Source organism: Tachypleus tridentatus, chromosome 9, assembly GCF_004210375.1.
Source record: "Tachypleus tridentatus isolate NWPU-2018 chromosome 9, ASM421037v1, whole genome shotgun sequence".
Taxonomy (NCBI): domain Eukaryota; kingdom Metazoa; phylum Arthropoda; class Merostomata; order Xiphosura; family Limulidae; genus Tachypleus; species Tachypleus tridentatus.
Genome location: NC_134833.1, coordinates 107,241,041 through 107,255,769, shown reverse-complemented (window position 1 = coordinate 107,255,769; position 14,729 = coordinate 107,241,041).

Here is a 14,729-nt window from a genome sequence, read left to right as displayed (position 1 = left end):
TTCAGAGATTACCAATTTGCAAATTGAACAGTTATCATAAGTGGTTGCAAAAATCATCCCCCCATCGGGTGTAAAAAAATTTACGCCCCTGAATGTTAGTAACACTCTTATAAGCAGTAATTGTGAAAACTTAATTTCGTAAGTTTAACATAGTGGATTATATTATCCTTTAAAAGGTAATCATCTGAAAAGGAAGTCATATGTTGATAGACTATCATAGAATTTAGTATTCTTTCAGATGCTGGAGCTATATTTTTAACTCCTCATTACTTTAACATGTTGTCTAGGAATAAACTACGTGAGCGGAACTTTATTTGGGTCTATTCCACCTGACTTTAACATACTGGGTAAATTTCGCTTCTACATAATAAGTGACACTAGTCCGCCCCTTACGATTTAACTGCTTTAAAATTCAGGGATAAAGCTTGTTCTCTCTCTCTTCCAGAGCTCTGCTTTTAAACTCAAACTTAAACTAACGTGGCAGGGGTTTAGTTTAGAGAGAGAGAAATCAGAAGAATTCTCTCTCCAACTGGGGTGTTCAGGAACGTTGTGGTTCCTCTTCGTCCCCTCACGTGAGAAATTGTTAAAATATCCATGAGGTTTTTTCCTTTACTTTTATTTTGGTATTTTTTAAGGTGGAGTGGGGTATTTGTGTGTGAAAGGAAAGACGGGAGAACTGGACGAGAGCAGCATAAGTGAAGTGAGCCAGACCTTGGCCCGAGGACGGAGTACACTGGCGGCTGGCGAATTGATTTAAAATTTACTATGGCTGGATAACCTATGACTGAGTAAAGTCATAGTAAAGTCTGCTTTTAAGTCGAATGGTTTCTCTTTTTATTCATGTCATTTTACGATTTAAATTATTTAATCCTTTCTATATGAAGTTGCCTTTTGGTAATAGGCTAAAAAAGTCATCTTTTTATTTCATTTTTTGATATTCTCTACTTATATGTTAATGAAACACAGATTCTTTTACTATTATTTATTATCTTCCAATAATACATTCGATAAATAAGTATCATACATCTTTATATTTGTCCGGGATGTATATCATTTCAATGAAACTGCAATAAAAAATACAATTGCTCTTCTCTAGTGTTTATGATGCATAATTCAATGTAACTTTTACAGAGATCAACAGGATTTGTTTGTTTGTTTGTTTTTGAATTTCTCGCAATGCTACTCGAGGGCTATCTGCGCTAGCCGTCCCTAATTTAGCAGTGTAAGACTAGAGGGAAGGCAGCCAGTCATCACCATCCACCGCCAATCCTTGGGCTACTCTTTTTACCAACGAATAGTGGGATTGACCGTAACATTATAACACCCGACGGCTGGGAGGGCGAGCATATTTGGTGCGACCGGGGTTGGAACTCGCGACCCTCGGATTATGAGTCGAATGCCTTAACACGCTTGGCCATGCCGGGCCCTTCACTGTAATACACGACAAAACAAGGATATATTAGAGCATATAGTTAAAAATAGGATGACAAATGTGTAACCCGAACAATTTTTTCTTTCAAGTACAATCATGGAAGGGATTAAAATAGTGATGCATTTAATACCTAGGAAAACAGCCTAGAAAATAATTACTTTTATTAACACAAGTGGATTTGTTTGTTTGTTTTGGAATTTCGCACAAAGCTACTCGAGGGCTATCTGTGCTAGCCGTCCCTAATTTAGTAGTGTAAGACTAGAGGGAAGGCAGCTAGTCATCACCACCCACCGCCAACTCTTGGGCTACTCTTTTACCAACGAATAGTGGGATTGACCGTCACATTATACACCCCCACGGCTGGGAGGGCGAGCATGTTTAGCGCGATGGGGGCGCGAACCCGCGACCCTCGGATTACGAGTCGCACGCCTTACGCGCTAGGCCATGCCGGGCCAACACAAGTGGAAGAAATATTTTAAAAAATTAGGTATAGGAATGGGCGTACTAAAAAGGTATAGGTGTTCAATGGAAGAGCTACAGAGAACTGGGATAAAGGCAACACAACAAAATGTTCAAAGTACTCGTCCTAACAAAAACAAACAACAACTAAGATTTATTGACATTCTAGCCTCTAATAAACATTTCTTGCTCAATTTGTGATTGTTTTCATCTGCATATTTACTTAACGACACTTTATCTCTATTCCGACTCATATTCTTATTAGCAATTATCAACGATTATGATCTTAAAATTTTCATTTTTTTAGAAATAGGATCTTAATCTTGAACTATTAGTAAGTACTGTTCATACGTACATTTTGTTGTTGTCTTGATAGTAAAGCTAATATAATTTCAGGGTATACTTCTACGAGGGCTGTTCAAAAAATACGCGGACTGACGTCATAAAATAAAATGTACTTTATTTAGAAGTTACAGGTCTGGGACCCCTTCAAAGTACTCTCTTCCCCAACGCACACACTTATCCCAACGGTGTTTCCACTTGTTGAAAAAGTCCTGGTACTTGTTTTGTTTGTTTGTTTTGGAATTTCGCACAAAGCTACTCGAGGGCTATCTGTGCTAGCCGTCCCTAATTTAGCAGTGTAAGACTAGAGGGAAGGCAGCTAGTCATCACCACCCACCGCCAACTCTTGGGCTACTCTTTTCCCAACGAATAGTGGGATTGACCGTCACATTATACACCCCCACGGCTGGGAGGGCGAGCATGTTTAGCGCGACGCGGTCGCGAACCCGCGACCCTCGGATTACGAGTCGCACGCCTTACGCGCTTGGCCATGCCAGGCCAAGTCCTGGTACGCTTCTTTTGTAATGTCCTCCAGCTCCTTCGTCGCATTTGCCTTAATCTCGGGAATCGTTTCAAATCTTCTTCCTTTCAAGGGTTTTTTGAGTTTGGGGAACATGAAAAAATCGCAAGGAGCAAGGTCAGGTGAGCAGGTGGGTGGGGAAAAACAGTGATCGAGTGTTTGGCCAAAAACTCACGAGTTCTGAGGTACAAATTTCGCAACAACGCGGTGCATCTTCAATTTTTCGGTCAAAATCTCGTAACAAGATCCAACTGATATCCCACACTCTTCAGCAAGCTCCCTGACAGTCAGACGTCGATTTGCCCGCACCAGGGTGTTGATTTTGTCGACGTGTGGGTCGTCAGTTGACGTGGAAGGACGTTCAGGACGCTAATCATCTTCAATGGACTGTCGACCATCCTTAAAACGTTCATGCCACTTTAAACATGCCGTACGATTCATAGCAACATCACCGTAAGCCGTGTTAAGCATAGCAAAAGTTTCAGTCGCAGAGTTTCCAAGTTTAACACAAAATTTTACAGTGAGTCGTTGCTCCTTCAGGTCATTCATTCTAAAATCCGCCAAACGAAAAAATCGCACTTCACTTAAAACCGCGTAGCTAATACACAAATGAAGATATCTGCAATCGGAAAATGGCGTCGTAATCAGCTGATCTGTGCGAACCTAGTGACACCAAGCGGATTCCCCTGGAACCAACTGGAGCCGCGCAATTCAAACAGTCCGCGTATTTTTTGAACAGCCCTTGTATACATATTAACCACAATTCCAAAAAAGTAATTATTTTTTAATTTTTTCAATCTATGATTTCCAATTATTTTTCTCACTGAGGCACTTCCGATAATAATAACAAAGCCAAGAACTGGGACTGAACTTCTTAGGAAATACATCTTATCCAAAACAATTTTCCCGACTTTTGCAATATATTATCATAATATGAGCCATAAGTCGGGCTTTCGAGGCCAAATGCAGTATGTGAGCCTGTTATTTATACTAAGGACTATTGCTTTAGGAAAATCATTAATTGTTTTTATCTATATTCATTTTAGAGCTATCTGTTGTTTCCATTGTGGAAAATCAAGCCCCGAATATTAGCACTGTAAATTTGCAACCTTGCCGTTCATACACCGGGGACTCTTATCTAAGAAACGGTATTAACTTATTAGAAAGGATTAGGGGTAGGTATACTAGGTAATTCTAGAGATGGAAATATTATCTTTTACGTTAAAGCTTATAGGGATAGGTTTTTGAAAGGAGTGCACAGTGTACTTTCCACCAACCTTCCACACAACTTTGGAACTAGTGATCCTAGCGATGCTTAATCCAAGATTTCTTCTGACTTGGGCATCTGACTCGCCGAGAGTGGCAACGAACCAGCAGATAAACCATGTAGTTAGAAAGAGAGGGATACCGTGAGAAGGCCTCCCAGGCCCATTATTTGAGCTTCCCACACCTCTTGGCAGATAGGATACTACCATGAACGAAAATACCATTGAAAACGTGTTGCGGTCTTAGGAATAACATGAGCAGTTGCCTGGATGATACAGGAATTACCAAAGAAAATAGCCGATCGAAATTTATTCACAGAAGTTGGAGAACCAGTAAGTCCCTCCAAATCTTACTGAATAAAAAAGGGTGACGTCTGTCTAAGTGAGTTATCAAATAAAGAACTGAGAAGAGTCCTTCAAGTGTGATCACTTACCAATGATTCGCTGTTACAGTGTAATGTGTGTGAGTGAAATATTTTGAGAAGTCATAATAAGAAAATAAAAAACATTCTGTGCTCACTCACCCCACCCGCCATGAAATCCTACAATGGGACATGCTGCAGAGATAAAATCAAAAAGTTCTGGTACAACGACTGTTTCATGGGCACTATACCAAAATACCAACATCACACATAAAGTCCACAACATTTGTTGAGAAAGTCCAATGCTGGCACTCAGCTGCCCATGGCCCCATTGGGCAAGCCAATTGACCATTGGGGGCCACCCCAGGGCCTCCTGTCTACAGGAATTCAAGGCCAAAGAGATGTGTTGGAGTTGAACCCCTCAACTACCAGAATTTTCTCCACCCTTCATGAGTTACTACACATATGAAATGCATGAGTGGATGCTCAGATCCCAAAGAAGGTATACTGAAAATATAGAATCTTCCCTGGGAGGTCCCTTACCTCCACACTCTTCACTGTGGACCACCAAATTATGCTTAATGTTTGTCAGGTAAAACATAGTAACCATACGAGGTAGCAGTTCTCTAGAAATTTGAATGTTATCAGTGCAACTCTTCTCATGAACTTTCAGCTACAGGATTTTATTTTTTGTACACGTTCCTCAATGAATGTCTAGATTCTAGACTGTACGACCTAATGAAGAGATCTAGCTTGAAATGTCACCCTTCTTCAAATAAAAATGTATGAAACTTGGTGATTTTTGAACCAATTATTAAGTTCTGACGATATTGCCCTGACAACAGTTCGCTCTACATCATACTGTTGGATATGGCCACAGCAAAAGAAAGTGTGCAGCAATTGCCACTGATAAAATTGAAATGACCAATAACAGTATTGTTTGTATATTAAATAAGCAGGATGTGTATGTGTGTTCAATAAGAAATTACTGTATGTTTTGCGTAATTCAACTGTTCGGAATAACTAGTTTTTAAAATTTGAAATATTGTATCTGTTTGAATATAACAGATTAAATAAAAACTGGTGGATATCTAGTTTAACATTTTTTTATTGTTCTGCACAAAATTAATTATAGTAAGCAAACAAAAATAATAGAAGTACCAAATCTGAATATTAAAAAGAATTAATATACTTTAAATATCATTTTACAAACAAAAGTATAACTGAATAGTACATGCTCTATTGTAAAAGTAACTTCTCTTGAGCACTAACATATGTATTCCATATACAACAAATAGCTACTGTAATAAGTAAAATCAAATTAACTTTGGTGCACATACTTGTCTATCTTAAAATATTAATTTTGAGTTTATTTCAGTAGGCTATTAACTGTATAGAAAAAGCATCAACTCAGATTATATATAATTCAAATCATTTTCAATTTGTTTTTATTTAACAGAGACACAAATAAGAATTTCTTACTAGTTGCCAATTATTTTACAATACAAAACAAATTACAAAATAATAAATCATACTTAATTTCCATAGTCATGAAAGTAAAATTATTATTTTCAGCAACCTATAAGTATTTTTAGCTATCATATTTTATCAGTCTAAACACTGATCCATGAACATTTTCATTATTTGTAGAATGTTAAATGCACCCTACTATTATTTTTTAACTACACAGAAGTATTTTTCTCCAGTTCAAAAAACATTTTAAATGGTGCATCTTATCTGAAAATTGTCTTGAAATAAATTAAATAATTGACATACAGTTTGGAATAATACAACTTGACCACAAAAAATTACTACAAAAGGAAACTTTCCTTTCCTTAATCTAGTTTAACAATGAGGTAAAATGCAAAAATCTATATTTACAAATCAACTCAGAAAAGCAATGCAGTTTATTTATTTTTAACTCTTGTTCAACTGAAAGATCCTTAAATTTAAGTATGTAAAAAAATACTGATAATAAATTTCTAGTGATTCTTATTATTTTACAACACATAATAACATTTGATATGGTAACATCAACTTTTATTGATGTATTAGGTCGTCTAGAAATAAATGTCGTTTTTGAACTGTGAAGTTTGGAAAAGTATAAACCAGCAGTGTTGTAAAACATGCTTTAATCAAAGTAAACACCATTTGCTTCAACACACTTTTACCATTATGTAACGATGCTGTTTATGCTCCTGATGTGAAAATCAGTTTCTATGGTCAATGAACTCTCTGAACGTTTCTTCTGCGGTTGCCTGGTTATGAAAGCATTTATTGTTCAAAAAGTTATCAAGGTACTTGAAAAAATGAAAATATGTAGAGTAGCAGTCTAGGAAGTAAGTCGGATAAGGTAGAACCTCGATTCCCAATTCGTTCTTTTTTTGGAGCATCGTCCTTGATAGGTCTCATAATGCCGATTTTGTTCATCTTCAATCAGCTCATACAGAACCCACTTATCCAACTCTTTCGTCTTTCCAATCACACTCAGGTAGCTGGCAATACTTGTTTTACTTGTGCTTGGCTTTTCTGAAAACTCTCATACTGTTGTGCAAGGGTCTGTCTCAACTGCTTCTCTTAATGTGTTTTCATCTAAAGATGGCTTCCTTCCATGACCTTCATGGTCTTCAAGACTTTCATCTCCATGTCAAAACCTTTGGAATCAATGCTGAACTATACTTTCAGTAACAGAGTCATAGCCAAATTCCTGGTTGATGTTCTGTGTAGTTTCTGTAGCGTTTCGTCCAAGTTTGATGTCATAGAGGAAAATCAGACAAAAGTCTTTCTTGTCCATCCTGCCTTGGGGGTTGCAAAACTTACTCTGAGTAGAGTCAAAACAGCAGACAATTAAGACACTTTAGAAGTGACAAACGTTGGATGAAATCAACCAACAATAAGTTACTCAATATTCAGCTTCTAAATGTCATTATGAGAATTCTGACATTTATTTCTGGACAATCTAATATTTCGTTAACACTGCAATTAACACTGAATAGTTTGCTCATAGGTATCAATAATATTAATGCACATATTTTATCATAGTGCTCAAAACATGCCAAAAAATAATACCTGAAAAAAAGGAAGAGATGGAGAAGATATGATTGAGGTGTTTAAGATTGTCAAAGGAATTGATGATGTTGATGCATCATCGTTTTTCATACTTAAAGGTGAGAATGGTAAGATTAGACAACACAAATATGAATTTTGGAAGGTCAGAAGTCATTTTCAACTAAGTTTTATTTTTCTAACAGGATAAATGATCTTTCAAATATATTACTTTTGGATGTTGTGGAAGCAGTAAATTTAAGTTAGCTAAAATGAAGCTTGGTAACTATATGAAATAAATGCTGACTTTGAGGTTGCTATTTTTCATTTATTTATTTAGTAGTTTAACTCGGAGGATTTTAAGGCCTGGGTGGACCAGTAGGTGTCTTGTTGTCCCTAAATACTGTTATATTAAAAAGTATAATCAGACCAAACCTATAATGAAATCTAAACATCTACACAGTATCACACCTTTGATTTAATAATAATGTCTAAATTTAAAATATTGTGCAAAATTGTTACTAAACAGTTTGTATGCCTTTGAAATAATAAATACAGTATATTATACAGATAGCATTTAGTGCAGAAAAAATATACAGGTTTGAATTTATGACAAAAAATATCATACAACAAGTAGAAATTATTTTACTTCTAATTTACCATTGTACACTATTAAAATGTTTAAGTAAGTTATTGGCATCACTACATCTTACTTTTAACAGAAACGTTCAGATGTTTAATTCAAAGCAACTCAAAAAACTCAAATTTTCTTTGATGGGAAAAGAGAGAACAATGTAAGTTCAACATAAAAAAGTTGTTCTGAAGGTTATCACATTGGTGTCAAGAGCATATAATTAAAAATGTTGTACAACTGTGAAACATACAAGATTTTTTTTTAATTCAAAGATAATTATTTCTGTTGATGTTTATGCTATAAATATTTTTCTTTTGAAGTAATTCCCAATTATTCAGCAGCTACAGCAAATATTAAGACATATGCAAGTTCGTAAACTAACAGTAATGATAGACAAACTGAAAGGATCAAAAAGGCAGAAGTTTTTGAACAGTTGTTGTTTATATGCCATTTAATGTAGAAGGAAATTATTGAATAAACATGTGAGGTAATACCTAAGTTCTACTTTTTTCAACTACAAACAATATAGCACGACTAAAGCTTGAAATATCAGCTCACTTAAAGGCTTGAAAACTGATTAAGTAAAACAAAAACAGTATTATACTGAGCTAAATAGTTGTCCTCATTCTTTTCTTTGACTTGTTTTTATATGGTTATTCTTCACTGGTATTGTAACTTATTGTTATATGTTACTCAGCTTATATGGTAACAAGTAGTGTCATATGTGCAACCCAAGCTTTCCAGTCACTTTATTCTAATGAAAAGTGACTGCTATAAACAACCAAAAGCTCAGAAAGCTTACCTTAAAAAGATTGTATTAAATGTTTTTTACACTTTAATACAGTGCTATAATGCACTGTATTCTAAAATTATAACTGTAGTCATTATTATTGTACTGATATAAAAGCCAACATCCAAATTTTATATTTAATGAATGACTTACTGGGCATCAGTGGAAGGAACATAGCATATGAAGATAAACCCAAAGATCCATACAACCAATATGAAAGGATACAAATTAAACAATTTAAGACATTAAGATTTACAATTTCATAGTTACATTTGAATCATTACCAGAATTAAGAACAACTCATAATACACCAGCACTATCAAGTGGTTCCATATTTTAATTTGTTTTGTTGTTTATCTTTTCTCATTCTGTTCACCTTTAGCATCAACAACATCATTGCATATATTTTTTCCTCAACAATAATAGCATTCTCTATTCCTTGAGTCTCTATTCTTGAAGTTTTAACACTTTCTTTCCCAAAATAAAACTTTCTTCCTTTAGCTGAACTTGTGAATCAGTTTCAAGATGACAGTTCATAGCTCTGGTAGGCTACTGAATATAACTCTGCAGCCATTGAATATCCTGTGTGGTTCACCATTTGACTAAACAAGCCATATTCATTCTTCTTTAATGTATATGATTCATCAAATTATTCTATTGTACCTGCCTCCAAAGCCTGTCAAGAGAGAGACTTCCTTAGGGCATATCAAGAAGTATTAAAGATACTTCTTTACAAAAATATAAAGCTTTTGGAAAATAAGGATAAAAATTAGCAACCACTGGTTTTAGGTAATCTTTTCAATCACATACAATTCATGTTATATAAAAATAAATGAACAATAATATTAAACAGAAAAACATACAAGCTGTCTTATTATCTAAGTCACTCAATCCTAATAAGTTTAATATAAAATCAACATCTATATGTATGAAGAATAAAAATTGTGCATTTATGTCTGTTAATCTTATATCTAGTTATTCTTAGGTTGCTAGGCCATTCTCAACCAAACTTTTTGGGATGATAGTTTAGAACAATTTGCTTGTTAATGGGGATTCACAACCCCATTCATCCCAATTATTGCTGTTATTGAGCATTTATTGTCTTTGATATAACTTAATGTTAACTACCTTCATAGATGGCACCACGTCCTCACATGAAAAAAAGCATTTCTATAACAACATACACACGGTGACAGGAGGGACACAATAACATTTTATATATATCTAAAAGTCAGCACTCTCTATGGAAAAATGTAATAAAAAAAGGGCTACCACTATTGCAATAACACAAACTCAGCTGAAGTTTCTACTCCAACAGCCACAATAAGACTAATAACAAAGCCATTTTTTAGCTATACCAATTTCCTATTTTGATCTTTCAACTTCTATCCATTAGATACTTCTGCACACAGTGACCATCAATCAATTAATCACATTAAACACTGTTGAAAAAATTAAGAGTTAGGTGTTTAAAGCAGGTAGCATAAAGCACCCCTATTGCCACAATTTTGTTGCTACCTCTTCCTACAAAGTTACCCTAACCATTACACACTATTTATTATGCTTTAAGAATAAACAAAGCTTTTGGGAGATAATGAATACCATACTAGTATGTCATAAATAAATAGTGTGAAAGTTAGAATTAAAAAAACAATCATAACATCTACCCACACATTTTTATATACTCATAACCCAAAAAAGGACAAATACCTCAACTTATTGTTTATAAGCTCATTATACAAATTTTAAATATATCACTGCCTTGACTGATTCAAATTAATATCTGCAAAATCCTTTATTAATAAATCACAGACATAACAGCAAAATCCACATTTTACAGTGTTTGATTCAATTCAAATCACATTCAACAAACACTGGACAGAATAAATGATAAAGTACTGGTATTCAAACTTGAAAATAGTACAGTTGTCTAAATGGATGCAAAAACTTGACATTTCAATGTATTTCGAAACCTTATGGATATTCTTCCAACCACAATCGAGTCTTATTCTTTTTCATTTAGTGACAGTTTAAATAACTGTTGCTATACTGCAATAAAGAAAGCTTTGTAACTGTTAAATTTTATATGTAAGATGTATTAAGGAAATTAACCAACAGAACTGGAAACTTCAATCTGAACAGCACTGATGTACTCATGAACTAAACAACTGAATCAGAGAACCTTAACAATTCAGGTATCTTTCCCTTGTTTTCAACTCATAACCAGGTAGAAGGCCACTGTTCAGAACATTAATAGTAGCATATACTATTACAAGAGCTTTGTGCAGGTTTGAAATTAATAATGGGATTGAATGTCACTTTTGTAATAAACCCACAAGTGTAGAGTGCATTCAGTGACATCACATCTCAAACCCAAAAACGTTTCAGCTGTAGCCTGACATGATAACCAATAAACTAAGACTAGTGCAATAACCTAAGGCAATATCAAAAGTACCTTGTGTGGTACACTTTTTTTTCTATAAACGTTTTGAGAAAATTTTTTCATAAGCATATATACAGGAACTTTATAAATATGATAAGTACTGTATAACACACTGTGAAAATGGACTGGCAGAGCTTCTAAATCTTGAGATTATATAATTTATATACTGAATTTACATAAGAAGTCAGAACTAAAACAAAAAAAAAACTTATTAAAATATTTAACCATAATTTAACTATAATCTAAAGGTGACAACATGAAACACCAAACTAAAACTTAAAATGACTATCTCAACAATTAACTAGATAATAGTCCTTTTCAAGAAAACTTACCAATACCTTATTCAGTAATAATATCAATGAGCAATGGTCAAAACAGTACAATGTTTGAACTTTTCTCTGATAGTTTTCTGAAGTAGAGCATCAGTGCTACAGGAGTGTAAAAAAAAAAAGCTATAAAAGGTAGCCTGAAGCTAAAATATTAGACAAACACACAAAACTGTTACACAAAGAAATCATCAGGTTTAAATGTTTGTAAAATTCAAAACGTTTCTTTATGTTTGAAGACAAAAGTCTCATATACCTATATATATACAGGGTGTTCAGAAAGTCACTGTGCACTTATATATTTATTAACAGACAAAACTGCACAGCGACTTTCCGAACACCTTGTACATATATACACACACACATGTAGATGATAGTGAAAGAATAAATGCCAAAATAATATGGTAGTTCAGTAATTTATAGGAAATTGTCATAAAAAAGAAAACAGCTTGTACTAAATTGTTTTCACTTCTAACAAATAACTGTTTGTATAACAGATATTCTTACAGTCCTGTTTTAAAAGTTGTAAGTTCATAAATCCACAACTATTGTCAACATAAACAATTGCTTCATCAAGAACTAAAATCCAATTTTTCTGGCAGCAAGGCTGGGGCTAAACAGATGAGCTGGCACTGCCCAACTCTAAAGTTGCTTCCTCCTTCAGCTAGTTGTGTGGCCAGCCCTCCTGGAAGATCTTCTATTACTTGTTTTAGTTGAACCTGTGACAATTTACTACATCCTATAGGTTCAGAAACTAATAAACCATGCTTGAAATGGAAATAATGTGCACATTTATAAGTTCTTACCTTTATAATCACACACCTACATGACTGACTGAATACTGTTTCACACAAATAAACAATGCATATAAACTTCAAGACTATATTAAAAATACCAAATATCAGTCTTATAACTTGTCCTACTTTTTTTGCATGTAATCCACTTAATTCATGCTACTTTTCCTCCAATACATTGTACCCTAATGCAGTATGTATGTGATCATTATTGAGCTATGTACTATGTTAATGCAATTCATGAGCAACAGCCAAAACAGTGCTTTGTTTGGACTTCTCTCTGATAGTTTTCTAAATACAACCATCAGTGACAGAAATATATGAAATAAGTTACATGAAGATAAGCCTAAAATTCAAATAAATTTATGTTACCTACTATCCAAGATCTTTAGGTCTTATTTAATATGTAAACAATTTTACTGAGCCATAATGAGAAATATTTAGCAAACACAGTGAAAAATTATAATTCTATCTACCTTGGAATATGAAAGTGCATTTCTCATGCTGGTTCAAACAACCTTTTTGTCTTCTTTTAATCCCATGCACTTGGGTCAGTCAAACTGTGAATGTAATGACCTTTTAGGGAGTTACAAATGAAATGTAGCTAAACAATTTTACTGTCAATGTCAATAAACTTAGCATTACAACATAGTTCATAACTCAAATTTAGGTTATCTAACTTAAATAAACTTTGAATTTTCACTTCTCTGTATAATGTCACTTACCTCCTCTTTGAATTCTCCTTTTTAGATAGTTTTTTTTTTACCTTTATATAGCTTTCATTATGTCTAACCAATTAGAAATGCAAAGTTCAGATACTATTAGATCAAAATACAGAAATTCTTACCTTCTCAATTTTCTAACATATGAACAAATTTATCACAATACTCTTCCCATCTTATTGTACCACTGAAGAAAGTTCTCTATATAACCAATAAAAGGAGCACATCTCTCCTCTACATAAATCTTTATATTGTCAAGTATATTTGGTTTAGCAGACAGTTAGTCTCACTTTTTTTACAAATGGCTAGTCATATTATAGTAGTTTTAGGGCATTTTATTCAAGTCTAGTGACTGATATATTTTTGTATTCTAAAATATATATATTAAATGTACATGAATTTTGAATAACTTAGTGGTGATTTACTGGTTTTGACAGAAGAGAGTCATCCAAAGTGCTGGCAATAACACAATAAAATGTAAAGAAAACAGATGTGAAATAATTAACAGTTGAAACATTGAGGACAAGATGAACAATCTATCAAAAAGATTGATTCAAAGAACAACAAAAAAAGGTATTGTTTATTTTGTTTCATATTTTCAAATTTTTTTATTTCACTGTACATTGATGATTTTGCTATATTTGGAGTTAAGGTAGAGAAAATAACAGCTAAAATAATGCCCCTCCTAAAATATATTGTTTTAGAAAGTTCTAGAGGTTATACAAATGGAATATGAATATTATAATACGAAAAGAACATAGTATTCATATTCATAGTATTCTTAGCATTCAGATGGACTCAGTAAAGGCTTAGAAAATTTGCACAAAATTTGTAGTAGAATTACTTTATTAAAATTTCTGATTTACTAAGTCTGAAAAATTACAAGAAGATAGATTTAATCTTGTGAGAATTATAGCAAACATTAATATATCTATAAAACTTCATAAGAAAGGACCTAGACAAATGAACCAACCACACTGACAAAGTTAAATAGTGTATTCCTCATGCTGCAGTTGAGATACCTGTGCTCTGTCTGGGTTATTAACAGAAATCCTAACTTCTACCCAAATTATTCATAATGTAACATATTATTACAATATTTGTTATTAACATCACCAAAATTTTTATATAATCATTAAGAACTCAATATGTACCTGCTTAAAACCTGGTATACACACTGACTTTGTAAAAAGAGGTAGTAGACAAATTAGAGATAGGTGTGTTTTCTGTTTCCTGCTTTCAACACCCAGCTTTTGATACCCTTCCAAATAGTTTCATGTGATTAATTAATTGATGGTCACTGGCTGCTGAAGTTGAAAGGTCATAAAGTCTGTTACTTATCACAATTTCAAATAGTCTAAAACTGAGATAAACTGTAATTTAGATTTAGAAGTTAAGTAAATGTCTACATATCCAATTTATAATACTTGTCAACAAGATTGATACACACAGTTTCCTTTTTATTACAAATATATTTTAATATACAAACAATAATACAACTTACAATAATGCTGATTACAAATAATGATTTATGTACATGAGTTTCACAAATTAACAAATAATATTTGCTTTTCTTTCTGGTCTAGAACTTCCTT